This window comes from Magallana gigas, chromosome 6 (assembly GCF_963853765.1).
Source record: "Magallana gigas chromosome 6, xbMagGiga1.1, whole genome shotgun sequence".
Lineage (NCBI taxonomy): Eukaryota > Metazoa > Mollusca > Bivalvia > Ostreida > Ostreidae > Magallana > Magallana gigas.
In genome coordinates, this window is record NC_088858.1 from 44,080,600 (window position 1) to 44,105,294 (window position 24,695).

Consider the following 24,695-nt stretch of genomic DNA (forward strand, 5'->3'; position numbering starts at 1 on the left):
TAGAAGTCAATGAGGGAAAACCCCTTACTTTTTGTGCTATTCTATAGCAGTTTATACCGAAAATGAAAGCAGGTTTTTCATTAATTTCACAATAATTGTTGATCAGGTAAGTTCATTTGAAGTTGTGTTGAAATAGCAAAGGTGTGAGCATTCACTCTGGTGCAGGTGTAATGAAGAATAATGACCCCCGTAGAATAATGACCGGGGGTCATTTTTCGACGTAGAATAATGACCCCCCTAGCTGAAGAATAATTGGATTTTTCTGAAGAAAAAAGACCCAGGGGTTATTTTTCTTCATGTTAAACATGAAGAAAAATGACCCCCATAGAAAAATGACCCCCCCCCCCCCTAAATATGAATAGAAATTGGTTACACCGTATCCAAGATATGACTTTAAAATTACTTAATTTTTCACTCTGCTCAACTGATTTTGTATAAACACCAAATTTGTAGATAAATTGCTGTATATAGTTTTTTTAAATCCGTAGCAGGCACACACAAAACACTCTTACATTGCCACAAATTGATTGTTAACCATTACGTCACATCTCTCATCGACATAGGGCGGGAAATGACGCAAATAAAGAAAGATTCATACACAGTGAGGATATTTTGTGATAATAAACGAACAAATATCATTAAAGAATAATTGTTGTAATAATATAAGCAATATTCATTGGTGAATGAATAGTCAATCTTAGAATGATACATGTATATATCTTTATGGAAAAAGACTAAGGGGACAGTTAACGTAGGAACATGAATTCTTCTTATTTACATTTCTTGAGGAAAGTGAATTTTAAAAAAATCATTTTGCGTTAGTTTTGTTTTCTTCTACGTAATACATGAACATCAATATTATAAACATTTGTTGTAATGTTGTATTTGTGATCATGAATAGACTTTATTCTTTTAGAGCAAATGTGTGAAGAGTACCTGACTATTGTAAATCTTAATACATAATAAACACTGATCGATTATAATAAGAAAAGATTGTTTCTCAAAGCGTTGATAAAAGGTTAGGACCCATGTTAGGGGTTTATATCCCCCTTGATTTTGATCACACGATCTTTATTGCATCCAAAGTTACCAATGCTCATACAAACTATTGATGCAATAATCATCTTGATATTAACTAAACTTACTAAAGTATGCCGTTGATAAAGTAAAATATATTTTCTGTATGAGTACTCTCAGTACTTTGACGATTTTCCTTATTGGTCGTTTACCTCTACTGACGTAATGGCTGCTGTCAGTGCCTACTAACTTCAACTTGGTTATAATACCTAACAGTAGAGTAAACTTTTCATAATTTTGGTTTCATCATTAATTCCGCGTAATGCACTTGTATACCTAGCAGTTTGTAATAGTGAAAATCCTCAATACAAGTATAATTCATGAACAATATGAAGAATATAAAAGATGCGACGGCGAAGCGCGAAGATGCGAAGACGAAAGTGCTAGGTTGCGAAGGCGAAGAAGTGATACTACTATCGCTTCTTCGCCTTTGCAACTTCGCACTCTCGCCTTCGAATCTTCGCGCTTTCGCCTTTTTAGCTCACCGAGAGGAAGTCAAGGGGAGCTTATGCTATACTCCCGGCGTTGGCGTTCGGAGCTGGTTAAAGTTTTTGGTGCAGGTCCTGTATCTAAGCTATTACATATCCTATCTTCACCAAACTTGCTAACTTCACCTAACCTTAATGGATGGTGAGTGTTTTGATACAGATGCACCTGACAGACATGGATGCTGAATCAGAGCCATAGGTTGGGGATGCTTGAGGAGGTAAAGGTTTTAATTGCTGGTGCCCTCTGATGATGATATCCTAGTTATTACTGGTCCTAACTTCACCAAACTTGCATGTATGGTGCGTCTTATGATACTGATGCACCTGATAGGCTTGAATGCTGAATCTGAGCCATAGGTTTATGATGCTTGATGAGGTTTAGTTTTTCGGAACAGGTCACATGTTTTATAGATGATAGCTTGCATAGTGGATTTAACTGTATTATAAATGAAACACAGAGGTTGCTTCAGATGCAGAGCCTGATCTCCATTATCAAGGATGCTAAAGACATCTCCTACCTCACTCAAACCTGCTTGATAGATAGATGTGGTTGTTTTTAAATGATATAACATGATTCCTATGATAAAGTATTGTATGATATGAAAGAATATTGTTTAATAGGATACAATATAATACCATATGTTATATTGTAAAACGTTATATGATACGATATAATATTGTATCCTTTTTTATATTTTATGATATGATATTGTATCATGATATTGTTCTGTATAGTATTGTATATTATGATACAATATTGTATAATATAATATTAATTTATTAATTCATTTTTTAATCACATGATACTATTACCTATGATATTGCAATATATAATATTGCATCCTATGATATAATATTGTATATTCTGTGATATTATATCATACAGTATTGTATAATATGATATTGGTTTCTGTAATATAGAATTATATCAAGTAAAATTGTATATATGCTATTGTTATATTATAAAATATCGTATGATACGATATTGTATAATAAGATATTGGTTTATATGATATATTTTCATATCTAATGAAATTGTATTTCATGATGATGTTATATATATCATTGTATCATATGATATAATATGTATAATACAATTGTATTATATAATATTTTATTTTAACCCATGATATTGTTTCATTTGATATGATACAATGTTGTATCAAATTATATTGTATCATATGATACAATGTCATATTACTTATCAAATATGATAGAGTATCATACAATACAATATCATACTATATTATACAATACAATAACACATGTTTCAATGTTATGATGTATTATTGCAATATGATATTGTTTCATATAATACTATATTGTATTATGTTTTATGATATTGTATTATTTGATCAAATACATTAATGTATTACACAATACAATGTCATATCATACGTTACAATATCATATCTCACAATTTTTGTACGGCATTTTATGGTATTATTTCATTATTATATGATACATATTGTAAGTATGGTAGGGTGCAATTTTTAATTTTATATTATTGTATTGATTAACATATGATCATATGATTATCATACAATTTTTTAACAGATGATATACGATAATGTGTCCAAACAGAATCCACGAATATCCAATATCATAAAGGATGGTTTTCATATAATATGATAAAGGTGGTCTCATAAAGGTGATGCCTCATAAAGGTGATGTCTCGTCTCGGTGAGCTTTGAAATCTGTGATTACCTATATTTTGTAATTGCAGAGCTCTTTATCGTTTAAGGGTTCCGATACATATTTTGGAAATTTTATTTTTATAAAATTAATAAAATTAAAATATCCAGGGAGATAGGGTCCGGACCCCCTCTCCCCTTTTACTGCGTGAAATTATTAATATTGAATTTTTCCGGGGGACGGACCCCCTCTCCCCCCCCCCCCTAGATTCATGCATGAGCAGGAGTGTCGCATAATGAAATTAGAATGTTACTGTGTTTGGTCCACGGTAAACAGACTGCTAGTAAGTGACAGGAGTCTGGAAGTGCATATGTACACATTATGGTGGACTTTGAATTTTGTATGGAGTATATAATGATTAGGCATATATGTCATATGTCCACATTAAAATATTTATAAGCCTTCATAGTAAGCGCGATGGCCTAGCGCATGCGTGCCAATAAGAGCCTTGATTGATCGATAAACCTTGGCGAGTACGGTGCCTGCATTAAATTCTAGGTAATCGACCGAGACTTGCTGAATGCAAATAAAAAAGGCGAAGGCGAAGATGCGAAGGCCAGAGTGCGAAGTTGGGAAGGAACGATAGTAGTATCGCTCCTTCGCCTTCGCACTTTAGGCATCACATCTTCGCGCTTCGAAGTCGCATCTTCGCACTTTTGCTCTTTCGCCTTCGCACTATCGCCTTTGCAACTTCGCATCTTCGCCCTAAGGTCGGAGTGGCCCTATCGGAACACCATAAATATATGTAAATGTAATTGTTAAAAGGGCATGGTCACGATTTTGGTCAAATTCTATTTAACTGTTTTCATTATTTACAATGCTTAAGGAAAGCATTTCTACTGATCATATGAAATTTGAGGGTCAGTTGTAAAGTTTATAAGCAAGAAACAGGGTTCACAATTCCTTGTCATGTAAACAAGGCTCGTGCCCTGTTGTTGTTTACATAGGTTCAATATACCAGTAAAAAATCTTTTTCAAGCTGTTTTGTCTATCTTCTTATTCATTTAAAGCATAAATAAATCGTTCCTTACGTTTAACACATTCATTAGGTCTAACATTAGAATTTTCACTTCAACATTCAAAATGTAAACAAAAGCTTTGTTAACAAAGCAAAGAATTGCAAGCTCTGTAACTTGCTTATAACTCAACGAATGACACTCAAATATTAGTTGCCTATTAAAAATGCCTTACTAAAGCACTGTGAACATTAGGATCGGAATTTTTTTTTGACTAAAATCGTGACCATGCCCCTTTAAGATGACAACCATACCCCGATCCAATACGTCAAATAATGTCTTGTTATAACGGAAGGATTTTTATTTTCTAAGCTATACCCCTTCTTTCACTTTAAGTTTATTTGAATATGAATTATAATTTCTGTTACTTTCTGTAAACTGCAGCAATAAAAATTACAATAGTGTAAAGACTATTTCACAAATACTAAAAATTATACTGAAAAACTTTAATCTACAAGAGGGTCATTATTCTACAGGGGTCACTTTTCTTCATGTGGAGTGTGCTCATTTTTATGAAAATGACACTTATTCTTCAGGCAAAGGGGTCATTTTTCTACGTAGAATAATGACGGGGGGTCATTTTTCTGCGTAGAATAATGACCGGGGGGTCATTATTTTACATCGAAAAATGACCCCGGTCATTATTCTACGGGGGTCATTATTCTTCATTACACAGGCATTTCGTAGTTTATTGGCAAAATGTATCCATTTATAACGGAGTAGATTATATGTCTTAACTTAACGCTTGGATTCTCCACTTTTAATCAATAAGAAAATTGCGTCTCAAATGGAATTTAAATCACACTGATACAAACACTAGTCATATATTGGATTGGACTACTAAATTTAATGATTTTACGAGCATACACTCAGGACAACAATTCATTTGATTGACTTAAATTTTACATAACAGATAAATTTGAAAGCGGAGTTTATTTGCTTCGTCAGTGAAGAGGAACAATATTTTTTACTTCGTATTTGTCTAAAACAGTCAAAAATTGAAGAGATGGAAGAAATAAAAAATCATACTATTTACAAGGTAAGATTTAATATTGAATACATTAGAACGGATAAATGATATTATTCGTCTTTAAATATTAATCACCTAAGTATATTGATTTCATTTTTGACATTTATTTCCATTTATGCAAAGTTCTTTATAAACTTATTTTATCTATTAATGTCAATTTTGCTTCAGGAAACAGATAAAGTAGATCACCGAGTTCTACATTCATTATACAAAATGCTTGCTCCGGAATTAAAAGGCTCTCACAAGCAAAAAAAGAGTTTTCACAAGCTTCGACATAATATCAATAAGCATGTGAACCATTGTGCCGACAATGTAAAACTTACTTTATATATCAGTGATGTCGATATCGTAATCTGCGCCGGAAAGAAGGATAACGAGATTGTAATTACCATCGAAGAAGACGGTAACACGTTGATCTCCTATACAGAAGAAACTTGGAGCAAATATTTCAAAGATTGCTGGAAAGAAATGAAAGAATTTCCTATGACATTTATTTCAGGAATGAAAACTGCTTTGATTGATAATCCTGTCAAGTTCGTCGGCTTAGTTATGAGCTTAGTATCAAGTGGCAAGAAAAATCCAAAACCTGTTGTTTCACCTTGAGATTCAGCGCAAAGAAGATTAATATTTACACCGGAAACCATTGTTTATGACTATTAAAGGAAAAACTGTGCGTTTCTCAAAAACTGATATTTTCCAAATTAAATAAAAAACCACATAATTACCTGAACAACTTTTTACCGACATCTTTTTAATATGCTTATGGTATAATTATAAAGTGACATTTCGTCCCTTTTTTCTTATGAAAACAGAAAACACTTTGTGTATTCAACGCGAAAATCCTTTATTAAATTCTTTTTGCTGACAATGAAATCGTTCACTTCGTATGATTTTTAAGGAACGGACAATTACCTTTGCAACCAAAGTGCATAGCTGAAAACAAGTATTGCCGATCAAAGTTTTCGAGAAAAAACAAACAAACAGAAAAGAAGCAAAGTCCTTCCACAACACTTGAATTTGACTTTTTTCTACAAAGGAGACGGAACTAATGACAGTAAGGATGTATTGAAGACGTTATTTGATCTCTTATTTCAAAAACAATTAACATTTGTACCGTACAGTTAAAGGTAACCAAAGTTTGCTTTTAAGTCAGAGTGCGTTGTCTTAAAATGTTTTTTCTCTGAAAGCTGCATGGTCCGATTTTTTGGCTTCTACAGTATCAAATAATTTTACTTAACAAACCAATTATGTTAGAAAAGTATAGACTTTCGCCTTTTTACACCAGCAGAATCGGTTTCATTTCACTGTTAGTTAATAAAAACATTTTTTTTATGGGAACATTTTAAAAACCCAAATGCATCATGGGTATGTTAAGAAAAGGGAATAGTTTGGTTTTGTCCCTTGAATGATTGGGTTTATTCAACCCGCATATTATCCATCAATTGTAAACAAAACAAACTTCAGAAATATCATTAACAAACTAATGTACACAGGTTTATTTTTGATTTGCAAAAACATTATGACTTTTTTTATAGCGATATCAAAGTCGTATCAATTACAGTAATACCCGCCTCGACGACGGGGGCGAATTTTAATATGAGCTGAAATTATGCGGTACCATTTGTCAAGTTTGTTTTGTAAACAAATTTAAAACATCATTTTCTATTTCAAAAATGGCTTAATTGACCCGGAAAACTACTGCAATGTCTATAATTTTTCACATTCTTTGTGACAATTTTCTTTTGAACCTTGTGAAATCAGTGTCTTGGAAATCAAATGTTATGAAGTGCTAAAAATAATTCGTTAAACTAACTAAATGCTTACTTATGGTATCCACTCGTTTGTATGAAACGCTACGTAAATCCCTTAGATAAATTTCACATCTCGATACTTTCTGTCCCGAATTCTTTATTGCATAATTGAGGTAATCTTATTGTTAATGAGATTAACTCAAACGCTGGACAGGGGACGCTATCTTTCTTTTTCCGATCACTTTTACATTCGACAATAAAGACGTAAACTTTAACTAAAGTCTCCTGTCCTATATTACAAGTAAATCAAATTTTACTATTTGTCTTAATTTGTTTACTTTGTTATATGCACATTTTTATGCTCTGCGTTTATAATGCATATCTAACTTTTGTTTACTCGGTTACGCATTTTAATTTAATGACTTTTCATGACTGTAATAGGACATCTTAAGGCATTTTGAAATTTAGCCCCTTGGCTCCTTCTTTAAAATAATAACAGAGTAATTGCCACTATTTACAAAAAGCTTGTTATCGCTACTCCTTTGAAAACATAAAAGATAGAAACTTGGAACTTTTACCAATGTCTTCAGTACACTTAGAGGATTCTTCAATCTATTCATTCCGAAAGGATATGAGCCCCCGTTCTAGTAGTTATTGCCCCTGAAAGTATTGGAATTTCCATTAAATCAATTCCATCTCTTTTATTACTTATCATTGAGACTTCGGACCACTTGGAATGGAAGCGTCTACCTTGGCAAAACAAAATGACATAAAGGTCAAAGGTCAAGGTTATTTAAAAATATCTTAATTAATGAGTTTTTAGACCTCTTTTGTTTAAGGTGGTAGAGAAAAAACTTTTTCATGGATGTAGTAGGACATCATAAGACATTTCAAAATATAACCCTTTGACCTTTACCATGTAACAATTATAAAGTTATTGCCCCTATTGTACAAAATGCTTGTTATCGCTACTCCTCATTAACTGTTAGAGATAGATACTTGAAACTTTTACTAATGTATTAAGTACTCTTAGACGCTCCTTCAATTTATTCATACTGAAAGGGTCCAAAGTCCCTTTCTAGCAGTTATTGCCCCTGAAAGTTTCGAACATTCAATAAAAACACAAATAACTTTTGAATCAATAATCATAGATACATCGGACTACTTAGTATTGAGGCGTCTACCTTGTCAGATCAAAATGACATAGAGGTCAAGGTACAGCAATAAAAAATTACAAACTTAATCGTTTGACACTTTTTTATGAAGTAACGCAGGAAAAATACTTTATTCTATTGATGCAATCTTATTTCAAACATATAAAAACAATGATGTGGAAATACCTCTAATTGTTCGAGAACAATTACAGTACCCGCAACGTTATTTTTTACAATCCTATCCTATCGTATCGTGTATCAATCCTATCGTATCGTGCGTGTATACTGTTCTATCGTGCGTTAATGCTATCCTATCGTGCGTGTATACTGTTCTATCGTGCGTTAATCCTATCCTATCGTGCGTTAATCCTATCAGGTTTATCGTTTGATTTAATAATTCTTCCGTTTATCCTATCGTGTTAATCGTATCGTGCCTTTTCATAAGCAAGTAAATTTATTACTAAGTTGCAACTCGTTCGGTGCGCTGTATACGAATATTTATTGAACAAGAATTGTAAAATCCTATCCAACATTCCGTCAGGATACTAATTTTCAATTTTTTTAGATCAAAATTAACCAATATTATATCTAAATCATATCGATCTGTTAACATTGAAAATGAAAAACGAAGTTCTTAGGAACAATTAGGTAACATATTTACCTGTAAATCGAATATATTAAATCGTACGCAGAGTGTATACCTATGCAATATAATTTTGTTGCATCATATTTTACAGAGACAAAACTGTTTATGATATAATTTATATTTAATTAAAACCCGAGTTGTATTTTGAACCCATTATTTTTCGTGTGATATTTGATTTCAGGCTGAAATGTTCTAACAATCAGCTAGGGTGTGTGGTAATGAAAACAATGTTCACAAATCGTACACGGAATGTGTATCTGCGTAAATATTTAACTTGTCTGTAATAATTCGTTTTTAATGCATCATTTTCTTATACAGAAAGAAATGTACTTATGATAGATTTTATATTTACTCTATACAAGAGTTGGATTTATATAATTAAACCCGCTATTTTCCGAGTGATTTTATCTCGGGCTGAAATATTCGCGGCGATCGGCTATAGCATAGGGTGTTCGGTAATAAAAACAATTTTAACAATACAGAAAATTTATTGACCATTAAAGCTCATAATTTTAGTTGAAAAATAATTAACTGGTCATTTTTTATACATTCTATAAATGATGCAGCGATGATTAACAACTCGGCAATTGTTACAAAAAAGAAATTCCACGTAAATCTTTATCTGTACGTGTTCTCTCTCAAATTCTGCCATTATCAGTTTGTTCGTAAATATCGTTAAAAGCGATCATACGTTTATCATGAACATCGTTTATCCTTTCCTATCGTGTATCAATCCTATCATATCGTGCGTGTATACTGTTCTATCGTGCGTTAATCCTATCCTTTCGTGCGTGTATACCGTTCTATCGTGCGTTAATTCTATCCTATCGTGCGTGAATCCTATCCTATCGTTTATCTTGTAAAAAATAACGTTGCGGGTACTGTAGTCTACTAGTTTTCGTTTCTTCTCTTTTTTTCCAGGGACAGCTTTTTTATTTATAGAGATATTGAATCAATTTTTTCTATATGTTATTGACCATTTAACGTTATGGTACCAAATGACCCTTTGCTTGATGACTCCCAGAACTTACTAAGTTATTGGCTCGTGTGTACGAAAAGCTTGTTATCGCTACTCAGGAACCATAAGAGATAGAGACTTGAAATTTTTACCAATGTATTCAGTACACTTAGAGGATTCTTCAATCTATTCATACCAAAAGGATCTGAGACCCCCTTTCAGTAGTTATTGCCCCTGAAAGTATTTTAATTTCTTTAAAATCACTTCCGACTTTTTTATTATTTCATAGAGACTTCGGACCACTTGGGATGGTACACTTAGAGGATTCTTCAATCTATTCATACCAAAAGGATCTGAGACCCCCTTTCAGTAGTTATTGCCCCTGAAAGTATTTTAATTTCTTTAAAATCACTTCCGACTTTTTTATTATGTCATAGAGACTTCGGACCACTTGGGATGGTAGCATCTACCATTGCCGAACAAAATGACATCAAGGTCAAGGTCATTTGAAAATCCGTTAATTAATGAGTTTTTAGATCTCTTTTGTTAAGGGAGGTAGAGAAAAACTTTTTAATGGATATAGTATGACTTCTTGAGACATTTGAAAATATAACCCTTCAGCTACTACCTTGCAACAATTATAAAGTTATTGCCCCTATTGTACAAAATGCTTATTATCGCTACTCCACTGAAACAATAAGAGATAGAGACTTGGAACTTTTACCAATGTCTCCATTTCACTTAGATGGTTCTTCAATCTGTTCATACCGAAAGGATCTGATGCCCCCTTCTTGCAGTTATTGCCCGAGAAAGTTTTCAACATTCAATAAAACCACATGCAACATTTTTACCATACATTGTAGAGACATCAGACCACTTGAAATTGAAGCGTCTACCTTGGCCGAACAAAATGACATAAGGCCAAAGGTCAAGGTCATTTGGAAATATGTAAATTAATTCATAGATTAGGTAGGACATCTTAAGCATTTTGAAAAATGGCCCCTTGGCTCATACCTTCATACCTAATTAAAAAGTTATTGCTTATATTGTACGAAATGCTTGTGATTGCTACTATTCTGAAACAATAAGAGATAGAGACTTGGAACTTTTACCAACGTCTCCATAACACTTGGAGGGTGTTTCAATCTATTTTACCGAAAGGATCTTAGGCCCCCTTCTAGCAGTTATTGCCCCTGAAAGTTTTTAACATTCAATAAAACCAAAAATAAACCCACTACAACTTTTTTACCATACATTGTAGAGACATCAGGCCACTTGAAATTGAAGCGTCTACCTTGGCCGATCGAAATGACATCAAGGTTATTTAAAAATTTTAAAAATCTGTTAATTAATAAGTTTATAGATCTCTTTTGTTTAGATTGGTAGAGAAAAACTTTTTCATGTATGAAATAGGTCTTCTTAAGACATTTCAAAATATAACCCTTTAACCCATTGCCCCTATTGTACAAAATGCTTGTTATCGCTACACCTCATAAACCAACAGAGATAGAGACTCGAAACTTTTACTAATATATTCAATACACTCAATACACTTCATACCTAAAGGGTGCAATGTCCCTTTTTAGCAGTTATTGCCCCTGAAAGTTTCGAACGTTCAATAAAACAACTTTTGCACCAATAATCATATATACATCGGACCACTTGGTATTGAAGCGTCTACCTTGTCCGATCAAAATGACATAAAGGTCAAAGGTCAGGGTCAAGCAATAAAAAAATACAAACTTAATCTTTTGGCACTTTTTTTTTAAGTAACGCAGAAAAAATACTTAATTCTATTGAAACAATCTTATTGTAAATATAAAGCACAACGAGGTTGAAAGACCTCTAATTGTTCAAAGACAATTAGTCCACTAGTTGTTTTCGTACTGTTTTTTAAAATTACCCCCCTCAAATTTTGTGCACGATATCTCTGTACGATAATTCTGTTCGACTGATTTCAACATTTATTTTTCACAGATGATGGACTTGATGTAAACTGAAAACATTTTTTGAAATTTCTCCTGTCTTCCAGTCTCGATTTACGGCCGATTTTTTGTACATATAAAACATAAGTAATAGATAATCAAAAGTTCTTTTTAACGAAACCAAGAAAAAGGGGCTTGCTCCTTCAAATACTGACTCAGAGACTTGTGAAGTCTATTACGATTAACTTAAATACACATGGATTGTTGATGCATTGTAGAAGCAAAGTTGTTGATCGTTGCAATATCTGTTTTAAAAAAAATTTGACACATCCATTAATTAATAAAATCTAGTCGATTCCACTAATTAAAACACCAATGTTTGTCCCCATTGTGGATCTACAGGGCTGGCCTCTACAATCTTCATTCATTTGTAACGAAAAAATGAACACTTTTAGATAGGTGTAAGAACAAAAAAAGAAAGAATTCAAGAGATCAAAGTGAGGAGGCGGTTCTGAAATTTAATCGATATTTTACCATATCGTTTCAAAAAATTCAAGTGAAGACCTACTCGTTACTCGTAACAAGATCGTATCTAGTTAGTTTTTATGTTTGTCCTGGTTTTGAATGCTCAGTATACATAGATTTTGTGTTCAGGTAGCACACGTGTTTTTGTACAATCTTTTATGTAGTCAGTAGTGTGTGTAGGTTTCGACAAAGCATTCTTTTAATCCTGTATTTACTTATGTATTACCCCCCCCCCCCCCCCCCCCACACTTTCTTGTCTACCAGAAATTAAGATTTTTTCACTGGAAGTCCCTTAGATATAATAATGTAAAAAGTTTTGTGCTAATGTTTTGGTCTTTTATTTTTAGAACAGTCATCTGTACTCAAGTACATTTCATTGCAAAGTGAATCTCTATTATTTGAGTAAATCTTCCCATTCTATTTTAATTCCCCATTCTTTTTTATAAGATTTTCATTTATTATCAACTTATACTATAAGATGAGTAGAGTGCAACTTATTGTTTTACTGGTGTTTATGCACCTGAAACTAATGTGTCACCACACATTCTTTTCTGTTATGGTGTTTTATATAATACGTCTTAAGCATTTCTAGTTATCTGTAAACAAATATGTATCTAATTGTTTTAAAGAGTGAACTGAGCAGTGAGATTATCTGTGCCACCACATGTTTATAGTTTTTACAGTGGTATTTGCTGGTATTATATTGTGATATAAATGTTTATCTACAATTCTTCCTCAGACATTCAAGAATAAAGACGTAAACTTTTACTGAAGTCTCCTGTCCTATTTTACAGCATACCAAGCATTATTTTGCCATTATTTTGCCTAAAATAATGAAGTTAATATGTATACATGTTTTAATCGCACATTCATGCATTATTTTATTATACATAAATACACAATAATTTGTATTTGTTTTATTATTCGAACAATGATATGACAAAGATCACAGATATAACCCTACAAACATTATTTGATATGATGTCAAAACCAAATCATGTAAAATCATAACATAATTTTATTATCCATGGGTTACAAACGATTACATGTATTAGTCAATTATTACAGTATATATAATGATACACGTAACTATGTATAAATTAATATAAATTTTTGACAAAACCTATGCATTTAAAATACCCGTATTAACCATTCTAACCTTAAAAACCAAAAAATAATCTTTTGAAATTTTGAGCTCACATCGTGTTTAAGCCCCTTTAAAACTAAATATTGTTAATGTTAATTCCAATTCAATTAAAAAAGTACATATACATTTATATTAACGCATTAAGCATTTTGATAGTCCTCTTATCACTAGAACACTTTATAATATCCCCCTTTAATGAATACAAAGTCTGCAGAACAGTTTGTTGTGTGTTACCACCATTGTAACGTTTGATAATTTGTTTGAAATTCGCAAAAGTAGTATTAACAATGTGATTTGATGTTGGCAGACACAAACTAAATGCTGTCATTTAACAGTAATACCCGCACCAGGTGTTTGCCACAAAATAACACTCTCTTGTACCGGTTTTAGTCAGAAAGTAGTCACATGCAATTTCCAGTAAAATCGGCCTCATCTAAAATATGAATCATATTTTTCTGGTTTTATGCTGTGGATGTCTATTTCTGAAAAACAGTACCAAACTGTTCGGAAAAGTCAATTTTGGAAAAAAATATCCGTATAAATAAATGGTCATTCAAAGTCACAGTCATAAAACGTTGCAAAATGGCTTATTATTATTCACTGACTTAATATTACAACTATTCATTAAATTAACCACATCATTGAATGTAATTAGGGTAAATGTTTTTATTAGTTGACTAAATTATTTTGTTTTTTAAATCAAAAATGATTTTATGTTGGTGAATGCATAAGTAGTAATAGAGATAGGGGCAACTTGGGTAGTTTTGCATAAAAACTACAATAGAAAAACTCTGTTTTTAAACAATGTTTATGAATCCAGCTTGTAACTACATGTTGGTATTTATATATATATATATATATATATATATATATATATATATATATATATATATATATATATATATATATATATATATATATATATATATATATATACCCAAAGTCTCTTTTTCAATGAATAATAAAAAACTTTTAAAACACTGTTTCAAAATATTTCGACCGTGTTACCGGTCTTCATCAGTCGGTGTTTATTGTCTATAGCAACACAACGTAGAACATATACTATGACGTCACAATATGAATACAGTCTGGCAAGTGACGTCATACAACAATATTGCGCCAAAAACATATGAAATAAAAGTGAGAGTCTATAGAAAGCACAGTGATAGCCGTAATTAGTACATAAACAAGTAATATATGAAAAATGTATAGATAACGGGACATAAAATAAAGGAAATGTCTATACAAACTAGTAATAATGTAGTCTAAAGACAATAATGTTCCCTTTTGTTTATACCAAAAGGTATATAAGTATTTAATTTTTTCTTCCACAAATTTTCTCTGAATTTTCTGTAAGTTTCATCTTTGTACAATTTTTCGATACCTATTACAGAATAATCCTCAACTGTGTGTTCGTCAGTATAAAAATGCATTGCTACAGGGTCGTTAGTTTCTCTCCTGATCAGTGACAAATTTAAAACATGTCTTTGATATAAAGTCACCCCCGTTTCCCCAACATATACAATTTTGTTACACTTTTTACAAAACACCCCATAAACAACATTACTTGACTTGCAATCGATATGATTTTTAACTTGATACGTTTTGCCCTTCGAATCTTGAAATTGGCCAGAACAAATAATATATTTACACATAACACATTTTTTTGCACCACACGGCTCGGATAAGTGTTGTTTTTTAAAAAAGAGGTTATTATGTTTCTTATGGACCAATATGTCTTTCAAGTTTTTGTCTCTCCTGAATGCCACTATAGGTGTGTTATGAAACGCAAGTTTTAGGCGGTCGGAATTTTCGAGAATTTGTTGACGTTTCTTTAGTATTTGATGAATATTTGGTAGTCCTCTGGAATAGTTTAACACAAACGGAACACGGTTACACTTTTTGTTATTTTTTCTGTAGTTCAATAAATCCGAGCGGTTGAGTTTATCCACCTTCGCCAGCTGATCCTCGACATCCTTGTTGGAATATCCACATTTGCGTAGATTTGTTTTAATTTTCTCCCGTTGTTTGAAATATCCCTCATCTGTTGAGCAGATTCGGCGCGCACGGATACCCAGTCCAAATGGTATAGATTTTTTGGTAGATTCAGGATGGCTGGATTTTTTATTTAGGTACATGTGTTTGTCAGTGGGTTTACTGTACAGGTCGGTAGAAAGATATCCTTTTTCAATAGAAACATTTACATCTAGGAACTCTATGCTTGATTTAGAAAAGCGTAGATCAAGTTGAATATTTGGATGTATACCATTTGCCATTTCATGGAAATGTAGGAGATCGGCTTCTGTCCCTGACCAGATTCCAAATATGTCATCGATATATCTAACATAAAAAAGAGGTTGTACGTTACACTGTTCCAAAAGAATACGTTCCCAATCCCCCATATATACACACGCATAGTTTCTGCCGAGTTTGGATCCAATAGTAGTTCCTTCTGTTTGAATATATTGTTTGTTGTTAAAACTAAAATCGTTATTTTCCAGGACAGCATCCATCATCTGTAAAATGGTATTTGTGTCAACTTCTTTTTTCTGTCGTTGATTTAAAACTTTTGCTATTACTTCCCGCGCTTCTTGTCTGGGTATACTGGGATACAGCGCTTTCACGTCCATACAAAATAATATTGAGGAATTGGATAATGGTTGATTTACGGTAGAAAGTTTTCTTAAAAAATCCGTAGTGTCTTGTACATAACTTTTTAACGATTGGTTTGCCTCCTCCAATTGCGATTCTACATATTCTGCAAGCTTCTCTGTTGGATGTTGGCGGCCATTTACTATTGTTCTCAATGGATGGTTTTCCTTATGAATTTTTGGATTTGCCTGTAGTTTTCCTGAAGATATTTCTGTACGTAAAAGATAATGTCGTAATTCAGACGTGATGGATCCTCTTTTATACATATTGTTAATTAGTTTCTTAATTTTGTTGGTGATTTGTTTGCTTTTATCTACTTTAACTTGATCATATGACGCACTGTTAATCATTTTGTTCTCCAACTGATCGACGTACTTATTGGTGTCCATCACTACTATCCCAGATCCCTTGTCTGCTGCTCTAATAATAATGCTTTGATCATGTAATAATTCCCTCATTGCTTTGTCTTCTGAAACAGTTATGTTACTTGAAAATTTTCTATTTAACCCCCGGATAACGTCTTCTTTCACTTGTCTGATGTATTCATCCAACCACTTGTCTCTTCCCTCTTCTGGTGTCCAATTACTTTTAGAGTTTTTATGATTAACAGTACCTACATCTTGTGAAGAAATGCCATTTTCTTTGTCAATGAAATACTCCCGAAGCCGCATCCTACGTTCCCAAGTTTGCAGATCTGTTAGTAACTGTGTGAAATCAATATTTTTTCTAGTTGGTACAAATTTTAATCCTTTTTTCAATAAACTCATTTGATCTGCAGTAAGTTTTTTTGATGATAAGTTAATAACTTCCATTTCACATGTTTCAGCTACTGTTTTTGGTGAACATACTTCCTGTTCGTTGGCCTGAGTAGTTATTTCGTCAATATTAGCGTGTATTGATGGTTGGTAATTCTCTTCTTCAGGAGAGGGTGATAAGTTGCAAATACATGGGCGATGTGAGGTCTTAATTAAGTTAAAATGATTTGACGAATAATTAAGACAAATAAAATCTTTCTTATGACTACATTCACCAAGCGGATATTTCTGCCACTGCAATTGTCCATTGAAATATGTTTTAACAAAAATGTCTTTATCAAAACGATAAGAAAGACAAAAACAGTAGCTGAAACATGTGAAACTTGGGAACGTAGGATGCGGCTTCGGGAGTATTTCATTGACAAAGAAAATGGCATTTCTTCACAAGATGTAGGTACTGTTAATCATAAAAACTCTAAAAGTAATTGGACACCAGAAGAGGGAAGAGGCAAGTGGTTGGATGAATACATCAGACAAGTGAAAGAAGACGTTATCCGGGGGTTAAATAGAAAATTTTCAAGTAACATAACTGTTTCAGAAGACAAAGCAATGAGGGAATTATTACATGATCAAAGCATTATTATTAGAGCAGCAGACAAGGGATCTGGGATAGTAGTGATGGACACCAATAAGTACGTCGATCAGTTGGAGAACGAAATGATTAACAGTGCGTCATATGATCAAGTTAAAGTAGATAAAAGCAAACAAATCACCAACAAAATTAAGAAACTAATTAACAATATGTATAAAAGAGGATCCATCACGTCTGAATTACGACATTATCTTTTACGTACAGAAATATCTTCAGGAAAACTACAAGCAAATCCAAAAATTCATAAGGAAAACCATCCATTGAGAACAATAGTAAATGGCCGCCAACATCCAACAGAGAAGCTTGCAGAATATGTAGAATCGCAATTGGAGGAGGCAAACCAATCGTTAAAAAGTTATGTACAAGACACTACGGATTTTTTAAGAAAACTTTCTACCGTAAATCAACCATTATCCAATTCCTCAATATTATTTTGTATGGACGTGAAAGCGCTGTATCCCAGTATACCCAGACAAGAAGCGCGGGAAGTAATAGCAAAAGTTTTAAATCAACGACAGAAAAAAGAAGTTGACACAAATACCATTTTACAGATGATGGATGCTGTCCTGGAAAATAACAATTTTAGTTTTAACAACAAACAATATATTCAAACAGAAGGAACTGCTATTGGATCCAAACTTGGCAGAAACTATGCGTGTGTATATATGGGGGATTGGGAACGTATTCTTTTGGAACAGTGTAACGTACAACCTCTTTTTTATGTTAGATATATCGATGACATATTTGGAATCTGGTCAGGGACAGAAGCCGATCTCCTACATTTCCATGAAATGGCAAATGGTATACATCCAAATATTCAACTTGATCTACGCTTTTCTAAATCAAGCATAGAGTTCTTAGATGTAAATGTTTCTATTGAAAAAGGATATCTTTCTACCGACCTGTACAGTAAACCCACTGACAAACACATGTACCTAAATAAAAAATCCAGCCATCCTGAATCTACCAAAAAATCTTTACCATTTGGACTGGGTATCCGTGCGCGCCGAATCTGCTCAACAGATGAGGGATATTTCAAACAACGGGAGAAAATTAAAACAAATCTACGCAAATGTGGATATTCCAACAAGGATGTCGAGGATCAGCTGGCGAAGGTGGATAAACTCAACCGCTCGGATTTATTGAACTACAGAAAAAATAACAAAAAGTGTAACCGTGTTCCGTTTGTGTTAAACTATTCCAGAGGACTACCAAATATTCATCAAATACTAAAGAAACGTCAACAAATTCTCGAAAATTCCGACCGCCTAAAACTTGCGTTTCATAACACACCTATAGTGGCATTCAGGAGAGACAAAAACTTGAAAGACATATTGGTCCATAAGAAACATAATAACCTCTTTTTTAAAAAACAACACTTATCCGAGCCGTGTGGTGCAAAAAATGTGTTATGTGTAAATATATTATTTGTTCTGGCCAATTTCAAGATTCGAAGGGCAAAACGTATCAAGTTAAAAATCATATCGATTGCAAGTCAAGTAATGTCGTTTATGGGGTGTTTTGTAAAAAGTGTAACAAAATTGTATATGTTGGGGAAACGGGGGTGACTTTATATCAAAGACATGTTTTAAATTTGTCACTGATCAGGAGAGAAACTAACGACCCTGTAGCAATGCATTTTTATACTGACGAACACACAGTTGAGGATTATTCTGTAATAGGTATCGAAAAATTGTACAAAGATGAAACTTACAGAAAATTCAGAGAAAATTTGTGGAAGAAAAAATTAAATACTTATATACCTTTTGGTATAAACAAAAGGGAACATTATTGTTTTTTAGACTACATTATTACTAGTTTGTATAGACATTTCCTTTATTTTATGTCCCGTTATCTATACATTTTTCATATATTACTTGTTTATGTACTAATTACGGCTATCACTGTGCTTTCTATAGACTCTCACTTTTATTTCATATGTTTTTGGCGCAATATTGTTGTATGACGTCACTTGCCAGACTGTATTCATATTGTGACGTCATAGTATATGTTCTACGTTGTGTTGCTTTAGACAATTAACACCGACTGATGAAGACCGGTAACACGGTCGAAATATTTTGAAACAGTGTTTTAAAAGTTAAATAATCTTTTGCGTGCCTTTGCTATTTCATGTAATAAGAAGGGATGTCAACGAGTACTCGACTATCGCTCGGTCACACCGATCATCGACTAAAATTTTCTTAGTCGATACTCATAATGAAGTGAATAGAATTTAAAAATAATACTTACTTTTTTCTTAACGCGGCAGTTTCTGTTCCGTAAGTAGATATCAGTTTTCTTTGCTCGACATGTTTATCCGTAAATTACACTCTTTTCCATCGATGTCCCTGGTGTATTTTTGAAGCGGCTAATGATAATCTCTCGATTTACTTAGGTAGACATGTACTCAAGAATAATTTGTGTTTCTTCTTATCAGTTATTTATTGGATTAGGTGTTCGTATAATCAAAAATGTAATCATATAAATATTATATCAAGGCGTTTGTTTTTATAATCATTAATCTTTGATTGTTGATTAGGCACGGACAATGCCTTACCGTGAAACCAGTCACATTTGAATTGCCTGAGATGATACGGAGCTCGATTATATGTAAGCGTCACAATAAAAGAGGAAAAGCCAGGACATTTTACAACGGATATTAAGATAAAAATACTTTTCAATTCATTTTAAATCAAATACATTTAGTATAAGTTATCATAAGTTTTAATGTTCTTTAGTTGAAGATAAGATGTATGTGGCAGTAGCATTATTTGATTTAAAAAGAACTCACGGTTTCTAATACTTGCAAATCATCGAGTACTCGACTATCGCTCAACTAAAGCCTCCGATTAATCGACTAAGCCAACCGAGTAAACTTGCCATCCCTAGTAATAAGTTGGGGGTTTTCCTTTCTGATCTCGTTTAATAAATGAATGGGTTTTACAGGGAAAACATCATTTCTTACTTTATTTGCAAATGCAGGCACTCAATTCTACCATCTGGTTTTTAAAAGGGATCATTTGAAGATATCTGAATGCACCAACTTTTGCTATATTTGTGGTATATAACAAAAGTACATTGGTACAAATTATGTTTTGAATTATTCAACGTCTGAATTAAAAAAAAAAAAAAAAAAGACAGGAAATGTAACCTTTTGTAGTTCAAATATTAGGTCTTTTATCCTGTAACAATATGATCAAGTTCATCAAAACATTTTTTTTTTTTAAAAGGACAAAAATATCTTTAAAGAGGTATAGCGCACTTAATATACGATTTGGCCTCAAATATAGCCTTATGGAAACATCAGACATTTTTAATATTATACAATATTTAGTTTAAATATATTCAAAGAAATGCAAATTACACAATCACCATGCTCCAAGAGTTTTATTATCTTACACGACATCATTAAAATATTCAGGTTTTGATAGGGATATATTGGAAAGTAGTTATTATACGATAAAAAATTGGATATTTGACTATTTGAACCACTCTAAACCAAAGACATCCTATTAAAATTATGCTCTACAGGAATTGTAGTAAACGTCTATATTGAATTAGTTTTGGTTTAACGTGGTCTTCGTTCTGAAAATCAGACAAATATTTCAATTATTGTCTTTTCTAATACAATCATGTTTATAGCCATATATATTGAAAATGCATCAATTGAAAATGGTAGATGGGTAGCTTAGTGGTAACGCGGAGATCTTTTTGATTTTGTGGTCGCTGGATCGAATCCACTAAGTATTAATTTTTTTTTCACTTAAATTAAAACATGAACAGAATTGATAGATTAAGTTACACGTATCTGATCTAATGGGTTTTTTTTAATTATCTTGTTTAATTCAGTCTGAGTATTAGTAGACCCAATGTAAACAGTTCATTAACACTGTACATTTACTCCATTTACACTTAGATCCATTGCACTTTGCTTGAACTTATCACGGTTCAGAATATCAACTACTTTTATACACAGAGTTTCCCAAATTTATGACAAATCAGTTGTTACAGACACCATCATAAAATCAGTATAGTGTATCCAGGTTTCGAAAATCATATTGCGACAGCTATGTACCTGAAGCTATTTTAAGTAACAGGTACTTTCCGTCCAAACACGGTGTATGCGTAATAATGGGAAAAGTCGCTACACCTCTTTTAGATTAGCTTTCTTGCTAAATATTTTCAACATAATAAAATGATGCAAAAACATTTGTCATAAATATAAAGCATCATTATTCTTGCCATCACTGAAGTACGGAACAATGACACTGATAATGAAGCCAGTTGTAGATACAAAGACCATTGGCTTTACTAAAGAATGTTCTTCTTTAAATCCATTCATTACTTTCCAAATGAAAGCTGAATATTATGATACTAGTAAATAACAGCACACTGTGTGGAATTAGCAACGACACGCTGCAGCTATTTAATATTTGGCATATTAAATGTACAAATACATAATAATGGCATAAAGTTGGATCACATGATTTATTTATTTTAATAAAACAATTCTGAAAATTTAAACTCTTTGCTGTATGTGTCGTCCTAAACTGGTGTTTAACACCTGAGCAATACTTTATATAGCCTCGCTAATTAACTGGTTCTTAAGAACCAGGTGACACAAACAGGTATTCGAATGAAAACCTTATATTTCCGGATAATTTATTCATTATGATACCAAGTAGAAATTGATTTCTGTCTAATTCGTCCCTCAAACGAAAGAAATCATATATGCTTATGCATGCTATAAGACTTCATTGGAATTAGAACTGGGAATTTTTTTGCATATAGATATTGGTTCCATATGCAACCAATATTACTAGGGATATGCTTTGTCTAAATAATGATTGTGCCAACTTTGTTGCATGTGATGAAATTATTTTTTCCCTTGTGATATGCTGGAAGCCAAGATATGATAGAACAAAGTTTTCTGAGAGGCATTTTCTAGCAGATGAGATAGCACGCCGGACAGAATACATAGAATTTTGTTTGGCATTCCAGACTTCACATCAAGTGCGAGGATCTCTTATGGTTCCTTTCTGAACTAGAAGTACTGTGAGCAAGCTCACAATTGATACCCCCCGCTAAGAAAAAAATCATAACGCGTGTGTTTTTGCTATTATAGATAATATTGGATGAATCTATTTCACTGTCAATTTTCTATAAATAATAACTGCTCTATTTTTTAAAACTGTTAATGCTATTAATATGAGTAAACAAACCAATTTCTATCCTTTAATTCCATTTTATTTTAAGTTAACTGTTAATGCATGAGGACATTTGCATCCTTCCGTTAACAACCGTGACTCAAATCAAACGAAATCCACATGTCAAACAGACATTTAATATTTAACATTTTGAATTATTGGTATACTGAGCCCGCTTTTTTCTGAAATTATTTTTCCATACATTTTTTTTCCCAAAGAAAAATTTCATCGGGGCAGGCCATTTTCAGAGAGACGGGATGAGAATCTAAAAATAATTTTATGTGGCCTGAGAAGAGCAAGCTTTGTGACAAATTTTAGCCTCTAATATTTCCTTTAATACAAGACATGACACAGACAGAATTTAGCATTTTTGAAACAATGACCTTGAACTTCCTCAATTGACCTTGGGTCAAGATCAGGACACACCCTTTGGTCATAAGCAATATTTGTGTTAAGTAAGAACATTCAATGCTTCTCAATAAGGAAGATATGGACCGGACACGAATTTTGCACTTTTTCTGCCAGTGACCTTGACCTTGCCCGATTTACCTTAGGTCAAGGTCATGACACACCCTTAGGTCATAAAAAATCTTTGTGTGAACTAAGAACTTCCAATGTTACTCCATAAGAAAGATATGGACCAGACAAGAATTTTGCATTTTTTCTGCCAGTGACCTTGACCTTGCCCGAATGACCTTGGGTCAAGGTCATGACACACCCTTGGGTCATAAGCAATCTTTTTGTGAACTTAGAACTTCCAATGCTTCTACATGAGAAAGATAAGGACTGGACACGAATTGTGCATTTCTTTCTGCCAGTGACCTTGACCTTGCCCGAATGACCTTGGGTCAAGGTCATGACACACCCTTAGGTCATAAGCAATCTTTGTGTGAAGCAAGAGCTTCCAATGTTTCTCCATAAGAGAGATATGGACCGGACACGATTGCACAGACAGACAGACGGACGGACAAGGTGATTCCTATATACCCCCCCCCCCCTAAACTTTGTTTTTTTGGGGGGGGGGTATAATTATTCCACACAGGTCATCAAAATTGTTGCGGGTTAGTCCGGTCATGTTTAAAAGTCTGCATCATATAGGAATTTCTGTTGTCAAAATCTATGCGCCTCTGATTTCCTCTTGATGCAATGTCGCGTATTTCTGTGAATAATTCCATCAAACCTGAATGATTGAAATCTGATGTTGTTCGAGTTGGAGAAATCTGTTCGACTGCATGATTATGAAAGTTACTGTCAGACAAATGACCTGGACAGCATCTTGCTCCGACAGGAAGTAAGGTAAGTTTGTCCAAAAACAACTGATACCTAGCACAAGCTGGTACAACCACCAGTTTTGGACCCCGTCTTTTGCATACAGCACACCGATAGTTGCTTCCTACAACTGACGGTATTGGTACGGTAATGCTTTGGGGTGACTGGTGCATTTTTAACTAACTTGTTAGGTGGTGCATAGTCAGGATCCTTCCTCGGTACACACAGAAAACGACCTAGGTCTGTGTTTTTAGATTTAGCTATACCCATCTCCCGGGAACATCTCAATCTACATTTGTTGCAAATAACATTTCCAAGGGAAAATAGATTTGCAGATTCAATGAAGAATTTCTGTTGTAGAAACTTGCGGGGCTACTTGTTATTTGGTCAATCTAATTTCTGACTGTCTCTAGTCTTTGGTCTTGAAAAACAAAGTACACAGCTGTAGAATCTTGGTGCTGACATTCTGAGATTAGAAAAAATGTCAAATACCTTATTTCTTTTTTTCTACTTTCTTAAAAACTTACATTTTCATATTTTTCATGTATATTATAGGGTAAAGATGAAATTACTGTTCTAGTGTTTTATCCATTTGGCTTTAAAGACAAAAAACAAAATGATGTGAATTATTTACAACAAGCCATTAAACAATAAAAATGACTTTAAAAGAGTGAATATTTAAAATTTACTAAAAAAAATAAACAAACAAAAATTCTCATCTCTCAGCGGATTCGAACCTTCCCCAAAA

The 24,695-nt window shown here is 33.0% G+C and overlaps 1 long non-coding RNA gene across 1 annotated transcript; it reads left to right on the forward strand.

Moving 5' to 3' along the window:
• On the forward strand, positions 1 to 13,019 carry LOC136276553 (uncharacterized). Its single transcript, XR_010715059.1, has 3 exons — positions 1 to 106; positions 5,190 to 5,315; positions 5,475 to 13,019. It is a non-coding gene; the product is annotated as an uncharacterized lncRNA (long non-coding RNA).
• Positions 13,020 to 24,695: the final 11,676 nt, after the last annotated feature.